This window comes from Adiantum capillus-veneris, chromosome 22, assembly GCF_014529385.1.
Source record: "Adiantum capillus-veneris isolate H3 chromosome 22, ASM1452938v2, whole genome shotgun sequence".
Lineage (NCBI taxonomy): Eukaryota > Viridiplantae > Streptophyta > Polypodiopsida > Polypodiales > Pteridaceae > Adiantum > Adiantum capillus-veneris.
In genome coordinates this window covers 88,238,022-88,252,448 of record NC_140952.1, presented here as the reverse complement: position 1 = coordinate 88,252,448, position 14,427 = coordinate 88,238,022, and the positions used below count along the sequence as shown (strand labels likewise).

The 14,427-nt window shown below is 41.1% G+C and overlaps 1 pseudogene; it reads right to left on the bottom strand.

Moving 5' to 3' along the window:
• Positions 1 to 1,471: 1,471 nt before the first annotated feature.
• Positions 1,472 to 11,784, bottom strand: LOC147429751 (uncharacterized; annotated as a pseudogene).
• Positions 11,785 to 14,427: the final 2,643 nt, after the last annotated feature.

Genomic DNA, 14,427 nt, shown 5'->3' with positions numbered 1-14,427 from the left:
TGGTATGGCACAGATGTTATGGTTAAGATTTGGTAGTCAAGTTAAGGTTATGGTTTTGCTATGATGGTATGGCAATCATGTGATGGTGATGGTTATGGTTATGGTTATGATCATGGTTAGGGTTATGGTTATTGGTTATGGTTATGGTTGTGTAATGATGGTATGGCTGTTATGGTTATGGTATGACAAGCAAGTTATGGTAATGGTTATAGTATGGCAAATAGATTATCTTTATGGTTTTACAATTTTCGAGTCATGTTTTAATTATGGTTATAAAATCTTTATGCCGTAATGCCATGATCAAGCTTTTGACTTTGTGGTTATGTTTTTCTTACAATTTTGATAATTGCCATACACTTGCTCTTAAGCGTCAGCGTGTAGGTGGAGTGCGGTTGCTTGTGCACTCTTCCTTTGGGCAGAGAGGGCTGTTTTCTTTTGTTGCAGTACATGCAACATCAGTTCCTAGCCCTCTCTACCCAACAAAAATTTGTAGGTTTGGTCGTCGATACAGAGTACAGTATAAGCGTCGATATAGACCTCGTTAGCCGCATCGGAATATGCTACAGTATTACTGGCGGTTATTTCATTGCTTATTCTGACGCTCATTTCATGGTTTATTTCGACGGTTAATATACCGGTGCTTATACCGACGTCACAATACCGGTGTCTCTTCCGAGGCCTATTTCAACGCTTTTTAGTATTAAAACTAACTTTTTTCGTCGGTATTTGCGCCGATTTCTGCGTGCCGTGTTGTAGTGAGTGTAAAAGTAACCTATTTTCTAAACTTTCAGCTTGGCAATAAAAAATGCCGGTTGAGGGTAAGGGGGAAAGATGAAATTCTACCCCAAAATAGTGAAAAATAGAGTAAAACTTGGAAAAATAACCATTTTTTATAAACTTTCGGCATGGCAATTAAAGATGCTACTTGAGCACAAGGGGAAAAGTTAAAATTCCGTCCCAAAGTTGAGAAAATTAGTGCAAGCTTGGCAATAAGTTGAGGGCTAAGGAAAAAGGAAAATTCCGTCCCAAAATCGCCTATGCTCAAGTTGTATGGGTGTGAGATCATCGTCAAACGAGATGGGTTGCGTGGCAGCAATGTTCGGGAAAAATTTGTCTCACCTTAATATCATACCATTTTCAATTCCAAAAATGTCGGTTCAAGGCAAGGGGAAAAGGAAAAATTCCCTCCCAAAAAAAAAAAGTTTTAAAAAATGGATTAATAACCCAGTTTTTTAAATCTCCTCTTGGCAAATTCAAGGAAAGGAATATTGTATGTCTGAGAAAATGATTTTTTCCCGAACACTGTCTGGCTGGGACGCGTAGGCAGGGACTCTCAGCATCCAAGAAGACCGCGTGGTGGCGTTCGTATTTGGTTGTGTGAGTGTGGCGTGCGTGCATGCGTGTGTGTGTGTGTGTGTGTGAGAGAGAGAGAGAGAGAGAGAGAGAGAGAGAGAGAGAGAGAATCCTGCCCAGTGCAACTTCGAATGAACTCCCTCACTTGGTGGTCAAGAAGAGGACTCTAGCATAGTATTCCAACAGACGTAGCAAGACTCCAGTGAGGAGATTGCATCCACATAGACGCTCCAAGTATCCATTAGCCTCGTCGAGGAGGATGATAGCACACCACTGTAATTCTGTGTTAAGAACTTGGCTCAAGTGTTTTTCCAGCTCCCAGCCTCCTCCCCCAACTCACAGGCACAAAGCCCACAATATTCACAAGAAGTTTTGGAAAAATTCTCACAATAATTCCCACATTGTGACTTACCTCAACATCATGAGCTTTTGTGAGGGAGGGACTGCATACGTAGCTAGGTACGACTGGGGGCAAGGGACCGCTGGCCCGGTGGGGGGCCCGGCAGTCCCTTGCTCCCAATCATACCTAGCTAGGTATGTGGTGCCTCCCGAGCAGAAGCTCATGATGTTATGCATTGTATGAAAAACACTGGAAAAGACTCCATTTTCCTACATGAGAAAATTTCTAAATCTTCTTGTGAATGGCCTATGCAGCATCTCCACGAGCGTTTCCATTGTCAAAGTCTTGCCTGTGCCAGGCGGACCGTAACATAGCACCACCCCTCGCCCTTTTGAGCAACAACATCTACACCTCTGCCCCTTCCAATCTCTTCCAATAGGTAAGTGATCACAATGGACTTTAACATATCTTTTTGCTTGGCATTCTTCATCACCAGCTGCTCATATGCTTGGTCCTTGAAGGTTATCTCTCAGAGACCCTCGACATCCCGGTGCTTGACGAAGCTCCTCTTTAGTAAGTTGTCTTTCCTTCTCCGGTTTTGGTTCTTTTGTTTCCTTTTCCCCAAGGCCTCTCAGCAGCTTGGACGGTGGCTGTGCATTACCCAATGGGCAATTCAGGTTTGCCTCGGCCAAGCTGAGCAAATCCACCATCACTCGTACGTCGGCATTCACCCTATGTAACTGAAAGCCTCCCTTGGCATTTCTTTCGTAGTAGCCCAAGGAGCCATGAAAATGCATGAGCAGGAAAGGCTCCTTCAATGCATAATTGTAAATGAGTTGTCCACGTTGCTCTAGGTCTTGCGCCATGTTTTCCCTCTCTTGGCTTGGAAAGAAAGACCATGGAAAGACATGCAAAGATGTGAACGGCACTTCACCAATCTTGTAGGTCATGGTGCAGTGGCGGTAGCTTTGCCATCGAAGTCCATGACCTTGACCTTGATCTTAAACCCATTTTCATATGGTGCCCAACTTTTATGGTCATGCTTTCCCTTCTCACTTATCACAGCATGGCATGCCTGACCAGAGATGTTGCGGAGCCGACAAACTTCAACGCCCGGAGCCAGGAAGGCCCAAAGCATGTTGTGTGAGACATGGATCTCCCACTTTACCCATTTGAATTTGGCAGATACATCTTTGAAATGTTCGTCAAGAATTTGTAGCAGGTGGTGAAGGTGTAGGCGAGAGAAGGTTTGCTCCTCCCCACCATCACTAACACCATTGGTAGCTCCACTTCCATCAAGCTCAACATTACCATCACCATCAGCAGCCACATTGCCCCAAAATTGAGAAAAATAGTGCAAAAACAACCTATTTTCTAAACTTTCAGCTTGGCAATACAAAATGTTGGTTGAGGGCAAGGGAGAAAGGCAAAATTCCACCCCAAAATAGAGACAAATAGTTCAAAACCTGGAGAATTAACCAATTATTATAAACTTTTCGCCTGGCAATCAAAAACGCCAGTTGGGGACAAGGAGAAAAGGTGAAACCACCATGTTTTCCCTCTCTTGACTTGGAAAGAAAGACCATGGACAGAAATGCAAAGATATGAACGCCACCTCACCAATTTTGGAGGTCATGGTGCAATGGCAGTAGCTTTTTCCATCAAAGTCCATGACCTTGAGCTTGATCTTAAACCCATTTTCATATGGTTTCCAACTTTTATGGTCATACTTTACCTTCTCACTTATCACTGCATCGCATGCCTGATCAGAGATGTTGCGGAGACGACAAACGCCAACGCTCGGAGCAAGGAAGGCCCAAAGCATGTTGTATGAGACACGACCCTCCCGCTTTACCCATTCTAATTTGACCGATACATCTTCCAAATGTCCGTCAAGAAACTATAGCAGGTGGTGAAGCCTTACCATCAGTAACAACATTGGCAACACCACTTTCATCATGCTCAGCATTACCATTACCATCAGCAACCGCATTGCCCCAAAATAGAGAAAAATAGCACAAAAGTAGCCTATTTTCTAAAATTTCGTCTTCGCAATAAAAAAATGCCAATTGAGGGCAAGGGGAAAAGGAAAATTTTTGCCCCAAAGCAAAGAAAAATAGTGCAAAACTTGGAAAAAGAACCAGTTTTTTATAAAATTTCGGCCTGGCAATCAAAAACGCTAGTTGGGGGCAAGGGGAAAAGGAAAAATTCCACCCCAAAATAGAGAAAATTAGTGCAAGCTTGGCAATAAGTTGAGGGCAAGGGAAAAAGGTGAATTCCACCCCAACATCGAGAAACACAGCATAGTCTCCTATGCTCAAGTTGTATGGTGTGACATCATTGTCAAAGCAGATGGGTTCGCATGGCAGGGATGGGCATGCCTTGGAGAGGCCTCTTTAGTCAGGAAGGGACTCTCAGCATCCAAGAAGACATCGTGGGGAGGCATGGCATTGTGGCGAACTGTCCCCTCCTACAACCGTCGTTCCAACCTCAACAATCGTGTCTCCTTCTCCATGCACGCATTGGTGCCTAGAGAGAGAGAGAGAGAGAGAGAGAGAGAGAGAGAGAGAACAACCTAATATTGACCTTAATGTCAAAACACTGCTTTCTCTGTGTGGACTCTCACTTTCTCACACACATAACGAGCAACTTCTTGTCTCTCACACAAGCTCTAAGTAGCTGCAATATGCTCTCTCTCTCTCTCTCTCTCTCTCTCTCTCACTCTCTCTCACACACACACACACACACACACACACACACACATAGGGGGAGGGGAGGCAATCTTCTCTCTCTCTCTCTCTCTCTCTCTCCTCTCTCTCTCTCTCCTCTCTCTCTCTCTCTCTCTCTCTCTCTCTCACACACACACACACACACACACACACACGCATGCACGCGTGCACGTGTGCATGTGTGCGTCCTACATACGCACGCATGTGCATGTAGGACGGTAAGGTCTAGCAAATAGGGGGCGTATAAGCATCTATTTTCCATCATAGGCTTGATTGGGCAACGCATGCACGGTGGTAGGCCTCACACACACACACACGCACACACGCACGTAGACTCGGGCGTCGTTGTCAGATGCATTAAAAGCATCATCGTTTCAATATCAAACGTCAACTCTTCAAACCTTTCTTTTTTGAAGGTCAACGGGGGATTTGGGTGGTACATTTATAAAAAAAAGCAAAAAATGTCCAAAGGCTCAAAGCTTCCCAACATGCTACACATGGAGGGGTTCTTTGAGCTTGAAAAATTTAAGGTGCATTGTAAAGAGTATAGATATATTACAAAACATAGAAAAATAATGTTTGACACATTACTCAATGCCCCTCTTTAAAGGGAGGTACACAAATGTCAACACACTCTCACAAGAGCTTAAGAGAAATAATTTGAAATAAAGTTTATTATCATTAACTTGCCATGTGGCATTAATCGGAAAGCTTTTTTCAATGGTCCAGATTTGCACCCAAAAATCCACCCTTTACTAAGGACTAATTGTGTAGTCCAAAAAGGTGAGCATTGAAAACCTCCCAATTTTAAGTTAAAATTTTAGGGCTTTTATCGGATTTTACACTAAAATCTTCCAAATTTAGCCCTCCAAAGTAGCTGTGAATTTTTAATTTTGTCCTTTGAAACTACACTAAAGGTTGGTTTTTTGTGAACACTAGTGACCCACAAAGTAATTTCCTCCCCCTTCCCTCTTTTTTTTTTGATCAATTAATACCTCTGTTAAATTCACTCAAGCAAAAGTATGAAAAACATGCCCTAGTCAACAATCTGAATCCAATGGTTCATAGTTGCTCAAAGAAAACTTGATCCAACTATCCAAGTTTTTTGCCACTGATCTTTTCTTAGCACTTAAATCATTGGCATTAAGATGATAGGCAGTAGCATGCCCCTTTGTCAACAAGTGTTTGATTTTTTTCACTAAGTATGTGGCTTCATAGACAAGTGATCCTTAGAAGAAAAGAGGATTATCAAGGTTGCAAGATTATTAGTGCTTTTACATCGGTCGTCCACTTGTGGAGGGCATTCTGCAAGAAGTTGTATGTGTGCGTTTCGGAAGATGGGGAAAACATATGCAAAAATTATTCAGTTTTCTTCACACACACACACGCATACACACCCAAAAAACTTCTCACCATCTCTTCCTTTTACCAAGTACACACAAATAGACAAGGATACCATACACACCCACACACACACACACACACACACACACACACACACACACAAGAGAATAGATAAGATAGTGATAGCTTATAAGAGAAGAAGATGGAGACACAATTTTTGCACACTGCTTAGCATAAGAGATCAGAGAGAAGAATTTTGCAAAAGAATGGCTTAAAATTGTTGCCTTCAGGTTTTATTGTTTACTTGAGGTGCCAAAATTTTAGGCTCCTCTTTACACATAACCCTTTATAGGGTGGATTCTCACTAAATATGTACAATGGAACCATATCGATTTATTGAAAAAATAACTACAACAATATGCAAAAATAAATGAACAAGAGATAATCTTTTATTGTTGCCGTCTTCTCCTAAGTTCCTAGAGTTCCAATCTACACAGCATCAACTCACCCCATTTAGTGAAAATAAAAGATAATACAATATTCAGCCATTACATGCCATCTATCCCAATTGTAATGCTAAACTTATACAAGACATTGGTGACCAATCTCATAACAATCATTCAAAAAATGACATGGTTCTTTGAAGAGGAGGTTTGGAGAACCAAGTTGTTTTTTCAAGCACTCAAATTGTCAAGTTTTGCTTTTTCAAGCGATCTTGAGACGAGTTAGAAATTCTAGAGTTTTTCAAGAGCAAATGGAGATTCCTCAATTCAATGACATTGTGTGAGAATGCAAGGAAACAATACTTACCCTTGAAAAAGTACGAAGTCTACAGCTAGTGTCTTTGATCAAAGAAGCACGATAAATGATCATACCTTTGTTTTGAAAAATGGTGCTCTTGACGTATGTATGGTGCGAGGTCCATAGTGGCATAGGAGAAAATCCTTGTAGAAAAGCCTCCTCTTGTAATACGGATACTTCAAAGCAATTGGACTACTTGAGGTTCTTTGTAGAGTTTATGCGAGTCAATACAAAACTCAGCTCACAAGTTGTGAGCTACTGCTTGAGGTTCTTTGTACAATTTTTGTGAGTTAAAACAAAATTCAGCTCACAATATGTGATCTATTGTGAGCTATTGCTTGAGATATTACCTCAAGCAGTTAGACTGATTGAGATTCTTTGTATAGTTTTTGGAGTTAATACAAAACTCAGCTCACAAGTTGTGAGGTATTGCCCAAAAGACAAAAACTGTATGTATTATTTAAATGAAATGATTTGCCCATTAAAGTGTGTCTTGTGTGTTAGTCTTCAAAATTTAGGGCTAGTAGGCTTTATTAATTTCCCCAAATTATAGTCTGATAAGAGTCCAAAAAATGTCAAAATGTTTGAGAAGCACTAAACAGATACAAGAAGTATGTTGATGAGAACAACGGCACGTCACTTTCATGGAAAGTCAAGAAGAGCGATTCTTAATTGTTCCAAAACCTTTAGAAATTCTAAAACCTGGTCCTCCATCTAGTTCCCTCTTGTATGTTGTGGCCCATTCAAAACACTCAAGCGACTTTGCAATATGGTCTACACACTCTTAAATTTATATGTAAGCCATTACTTAAATGCTACATAATAGGGACAACATTGTCATCAGTCAATATATTCTTGTTGATTTCATTGGACCTCTCACTCAATCGCATGATTGTAAATATATTCTTGACTATTATGGTATAGTTCAGAGGGGAAACAATAGTGTTCTTAAGAAGACATACCCCACTTTTGTTTTTAAAGACAAAAGCGCTTCTCCAAGGGGGGAGTCATGTCAGGTCAATGGTAGGCCCAGGAGGCACATACATAGGCTAAGCATGCAATGTCAAGGGGTCTCCTATAGAGGGGCTAGGTGGCCTATAAAAGAGTATGGATGGGTGGAGATGAGCATGCAGTAGCCCTTGTCCCTTCATCAAAGACATGGAGTTGTGATATGGTAAAGGGGTCCATAGTATATATGGGTACTATAGTTAGGACTCTACTCAGCTATATACTAGGATAGTATCATGTTTTTGTAGTGCTAGCATTAGGGTTCATTGGGGTACTTGTTGTAACAAGTTGTATGTAAGGTAGTGGGGACATGTAATGGAAATGCCCTATGAACATTGAGAATAGGGGAATTAAGAAAGCTGTAGTGAGAATTTTTATGAGAATACTTTGAGAAATAGAGGGTGAACTTGATTAGAGGTAGCAACATAACCATTATACTTAATTAACTTGACATGAACAATACTTTTCAAGAGAAAGAATTAGAGAACTTGACAACAATTGAGGACCGGATTTATGTGGAACCCGTTCCCCCTTCAAAAGGCTGAGAGACTTGGTACAATACAAGCTTTGTGTTCCTTGAGACCTTGATGGTGCAATGAAGATAGAGAGCTTCATGCACCACAATTATGCCCGCAACTTAGCTAAATGAAAGCTTTAACTTGTCCCCGCCTCAGTCCCAAGGCCTCAAACACCTTCAAACATGGAGAGAACTAGGAGGGAATGAGGGTAGGGAAGAGGAAGAAGAAACATTCTTATGAGAAAGAAATAGTTCCTCACTTATCATGAATCTTCTTGCTTAGCATAGTATAATAGCATAGAAATGAAGATAGAGAAGATGGCAAGCTTTAGCATTGGAGCATGGCTCTTGGTTGGATTTGCATTCCATAGCCAAGAGTATTGGTGTGGGCTCTCAACTTCTCAACAAGCTTGGAGAAGGAGATGGAGTTCTTGCACTTAGCACTTCACACAATGAGAGTGTTTGGGAGAGAGTATACCCCTCAAGCAGCCCCCAAGTTGCTTGGGTCGACCCCTCTTTTTGCCTTTGATTGAAGCTCATTGGCTCTTCCAAGTCTAGAGAGTCACAAGCCTTAGTCACAACTAGCAATGACAATTAATCTAATTAGCTAAATTCTCATTGAACCTCTTTAAGGGTCAACCGATAGGCTTTAGGCACACCATGAGGGCAACCTAGCTAGGGGCTTGACATGTGTCCCTTTTTCCTCTTTGAGCAAGGGGTTCCCTTTGGACGAGGGAGTGGACACTAACCCCATCCCCTACTCTCATGGCTCGCCCCCTCCTTTGTAGACCTTGCTTTGACTTCAAGCACCTCAAGCACCTTAGCCCCCAAGTACCTTAAGCATTTCAAGCACCTTAACATTAGGAAGAGGATGGGGTGTAGGAGGGCCTCTTTATTTTCCATGAGCTTATGGAAGTGATCAGCATTTTGACAAATAGGTGTATGCCATGTGTGCAAGAATGGTGGGTGTGTAAGAGATGTGTAAGAGTGGTCAAAGGATGCACTTTTTCCCCCAAAAAGGAGGTGGACAATTTTATGAATTTTTGGCCTTTTATAACTCCCACATATGATCTCTGATTTGAGCAGAAATCATAGATCTGAAATCTAGACATCGAGCTCTTTGCATAGATATGCTACATGATATGGTTTTACCCACTAGATTGTAAATTCCATTTTGGGAGGAAAATTTGAATTCAAATAAACTAGCCATTTTTCTTGTTTGAATTCAAAATCTTCCCTTTGATTACTTTCTTAAAACTAATTGTTTAACTTCCTTAAACTGCCAAATAAAGAGGGCCTCCTAGACCCCATTCTCTTCCTAATGATCATCAAGCCTTACAAGCACCTTAAGCACCTTAGTCAGCAAACATGACGAGCACCTCAAGCACCTTAGTCAGCAAGCACGACAAGCACCTCAAGCTTGGGCCGGGTTCCCACCTCAAGCACAGCCCTAGCTTGCCTAAGGTCCTAGATCTAAGGACTTTTAACACTAACCTTTGGAGGTATTTAATGAAGCTTACCTTAAGGTATTTCAAGCTCCATTAGCTAACATTTCTCTTTGACAGACCATCTCTCATTTGGACCCATTGTCTTTGGCCCCATGTTGAGATGGATCCATAAGCACATGTCTATATTCTAACTCTTGTTCCTGTTTATTCTCCCACATTAAATGATCAGTTTAATATGAGAAAATCATTTGGGTTAGTTAGATATTAGATTTTATGACAGGACACAAGGTGCTTCATCTGACTATTGACTTTATGAGATTCCTATGAAAGAGGTTGATGATGACATTGCTATGCTTGAAGATTTTGTGAAAATGTTAGATGAGCGACTTGCCTAGGGTGACAACTACATTGTGAATGCTAAGGCACACACTGCTAAAGGTGTGGACTTTATGTTTTGAAATGTCTGACGCCAAGGTGGTTGATGGACAAAGCTATTTGTGGATAATCATTGTTCTAGAGGTACACATGTAGCTACGGGATATTATTATAGACAAGAAAGAGATAACCCTCAAGGCTATACTCTACTCAACAACATGGGTGTGAGCTACATGTACTCTTACCTTGTCAGGGCAATAAAGTTCAACATTCCCTTGCTAGATGATGCAACCAATACATAGCACCCGTCCTTAGAGATCAAAAAGACCATCTATCTTGCTATGCCCTATGAGGCATCTTGATGGTGTCTATTTCTTCTTTGGATCACATTTTGCCATGTAATATTGATCTCAACATTTTGACCTTTTCCTATGGTGTATCTAGTGACGTGGTTTATTTCCCTTTTCTCATGGTTTCAACATTTGACTTATTTTTATCTTATTGTCAACTACCACAATGTTGGTCTATTAGAGTTTAGCATCGGCTATCACAACGCTTGTCTATTTTGGCATCATGGTCATCTAAATTGAGTTGGTCTCTTTTCCTTGGTTATTCAAAATATAGAGTGACACTACACTACTTGTTAACATAACATATAAAGTGTTGCAACCATTAGTACTAGAGAGAGAGAGAGAGAGAGAGAGAGAGAGAGAGAGAGAGAGAGAGAGAGAGAGAGAGAGAGAGATACGTTTATTAGAGGAAAATGTGGGCTATGAGACAAATCAAATGTACATGCGTGTGCCTTCTATCCATAGGAAGATCTAGAAGTGGATCTTATAGAGTGGCCTTTAGATTCTTCTTTGTCATGGAAGTCCATAGAATGATGTGAAAAGCTCTTGTGTGTAGGCAACGAACCTTAACACATCAATTCTAATCATGTATTGGAGGTGCACTTTGTAATCGTGATTCAAAAACTGTTGACATGCATATCAATGGTTAATGGTGAGCTCTTCTACCCCTCCACTAGCTCTTCCCCTATGGTATGTAATCCTATACCATTCATGTCCACCACTATGCATAAAACTTTTTATCCACCTATTGGTACATTAATGGTGGACAAGTTGATGATACGATATGCACCATTGGAAGTTGCTATGTCAACACCTATTGGTACACTAGGTCCGGATGATAGGATATGCACCACTAGAACTTGTTATGTCAGCACCTGAAGTAGGATTAGGACCATAAATATCATGAGGTGGGTCTTAATTTTAATTGCTCTCAATACCATAAACAAAATATATAACATTTTTACAAACATGCGCATCCTAAACCCCAACTGCACCCTAAGGCACCATACAATGCAATGCAAGTCTCAAGTATCTCCATATGACCTTGACTTGGAAAATCACCATCATCTTCATAGGTAAGGTCTATGTATGCATCATCGATGCCATCCATTCCTCGACCTGCTTCATCAACACATTTTCCAACCACCCTATCATGGACACCAATAAAAGGGTAGAATCCACTCCCCTTTGCATCATTTGCATTGTTAGCACCCTCATGACCATCAACTAGAATCTTATCAATCATATATCTCCCATATTGAGATTCAACTTTCTACTCACTAAGATGTGGCTAATTACTAGATCCATCTCTCTTTTGTTGAGATTTGGTTCCTTTCTCACTATCAACTTCATAGGAACCTGCTTGTTCGATTCCGCCATGTGCATCTCTTGTGCGAATAATCCCACCTACAATAATAATTTCAAACTTAGTAAAAACAAAAAAAAAGTCTTTGTTGCTACTAATCATGGCATAAGCACATCAACACAAAGTTTAGCAACTTACTTGAAGCATCCACATTGAGCCCCACTACTCTAACATCGCCCCCCCCCCCCCCCCCCCCCCCCCCCCCTTTTTTTTTGTGTCAAATATTCACTTGAGGATATAGTCTTAGAGGCATTGCTCCATTGCTTTGCACTTGAACTGCTCTATTTTCCCTTGCACATAGGTTTGGGGATCAATCAAATGAATAAGGTCAACGAGCTAGTTAGTTCTAGCACATTTGTATCCCTATGTACCTTAGTACAATTTCAATGTGATATATTGAACATTAGACTATGTTATATAGCAGAGACTCTCTATATAGCATCGTTGAGAGGCGGAAGTGAAAAAAATAGACCCGGTGGCCTCTACACCAAGACTATGCACAATGGCCTCATCATGGGGAATACACAATAGGGGCACCACCTAGCAAGATATGCGGCTAGGACGCATACATATACACAATGAAGCATGCATGGAAAACAATTTCAAGATCCACGCACAAATGTGGAATGGGGTGGTCGGAGAATAAGGTGAGAGGAGTGGTGAGTGAGTGAGAATGGGCTCGCTACGCGTGCATGTAGTAAGGAAGATAACGAGGTCAGGGATACATGCAAGTATGCTCACTTCTCATACAAAAGGTGGCGAATCCGCACACCTTAAGATGGAAGTAGCAAGATGATAGGAATATAAGAGGGAGAGAGAGAGTGTGTGTGTGGTGGCGAATCCGCACACCTTAACATAAGTAGAAAAAAAATGGCAAGGAACAAGCATATACCATACTCACAATGAGATGTATCCAAAGCGACACAAAGTATGGCACCAAGATGGAGTGTGTTGATTGCTTGCAAAAGATGAATACAATAGGTAGCGTATGGAAGGAAAATGAGAAGGGAACAAGATCGTAGGAGGCATAATGGAGAGATGGGAGTTGATGGCGAGGAATATCATGAGTGTGTCCACCCTTCTTCTTCTTGAAATTGTGCCTTCAACCCTTAATTACAAGTGGTGTGGAGGTGTGGTGCTCATCTTTTGTGCATGGTGATGGTGATGATGATGGTGTTGTGATTATGTGATTAGGGTTCATGCTACAAGCATGTAGCACAAGAGTGTGTATGGATAGGTGTGTGTGTGTGTGTGTGTTCTCTCTTTCCAAGTGAGCTTTCATGGCCTCCTTATATAGGGAAGGAGGGAAGGATTTAGCAATATTTCTATTTGAGGTGAGTGTCCCACTTTGGTGACTAGGAAAATGGGGTGCATGTGATTGTGGCTCCCATCTTGTCTCCTCATTATTTAAAATATCAGAGTCAATAGAGAGAGAAAAAGAGAGAATGTGGGTAGGATGTAGAGGATAGGAAATATTTACAATAGTTTAGCTTTGGATAGACATAAGCTTATTAGGGAGAGAAGAGAGAGGTAAGAAAATTATAAGAGAGGTTGTCGAAGGTGGATATTTGTTGATGAGGATGGATCCTCCAAAAATGGTGATAGAATTACTCTAGACTAGCCAAGACCTCATTAAAAGAGCCTTGTCTCTTGTAATCATGCTTGAAGACTTGTAGAACCATAGCCATTCTAGAAGGAAGAAAAGTGGGGATGGCTTGTGTCACCATTACACGAGAAAACTAGGGTCCACTACAAAAATCATATCTCCGTGTTCATAACTCCAAAAATTCTGCAAAAAATTGAACTAAAAGTTGAGATCATGAGCTACATCTTTCATGTTGAACGCTCCTTCAGATTCGGGGTTCTTCTTTACTTAAAAAATTCAGCCAAATAATGTATTATTTGTGGCTGCAAAAGTCTTTTGGTGGTCCCCTTTGAGTGGACTTCTCTATTGCCTTCAAATGTAAGCTCCTTCATGTGTATGAAAACATGACCTAGAGTGTTGAAAAGATTGGCAATCATCTAGATGGAGGTATTATTGAAATTTGAAAGTGGGGTTGAGGTTTGAAAATGAAAACTAGTGAATAAAATATTTGGTAGAGTGGAATAATATACATACATGAAAAAAAATATATTAGAAAATACTAGAATATATATATTTAATATTTTAAGGTCAAAAGAGAGATCAACAAAGAAAGCTTATTTATTATGCTACATCGTGATTGATTAGCATAAGTATTATTTATTTAATAAGGGATAAAACGTTTGTGAAAAAGGAAGAAAAAATCAAAAGTAACTTATATAATGGAAAATATTTTGATAAAAGGGCAAAAATATATGGGGGGGTTGTTAAGTATGGAGCCTGATTTACCCTCGTAATTTTCTGTGGTAAAAGCGCACATTTGTAAGGCCCCCATTATGAGGAGAAGCCATCGTGCGTGAAGGAAAATCACTCACCGGAAACCAAAATTTTCACGGACAAGAATCAGGGGCAACTTTAAAGGCCTCGGGGGCGGAGGCCCCCGAGACTTTTTTTTCCGCCGGAATATTCTTTTTCGCCGGAATATTATGGCCGGACGGCGGCCAGAAAGTGGTTGGAAAACAACCGGTCGGTTGGCCGGTGGCCGGTAGTCAATGGTCGGTGGCCGGTGGTCGGAAGTCAATGGCCGGTGGCCGGTGGCCGAATTCAAAAGCGGACTTGTCTTCTCAAGGGCGGCCACACATGGGCGGATTGGAGGGTCCGATTTGGACTTATTCGCACAAGGGCGGCTACACATGGCTGTCTCTCATAAGAGA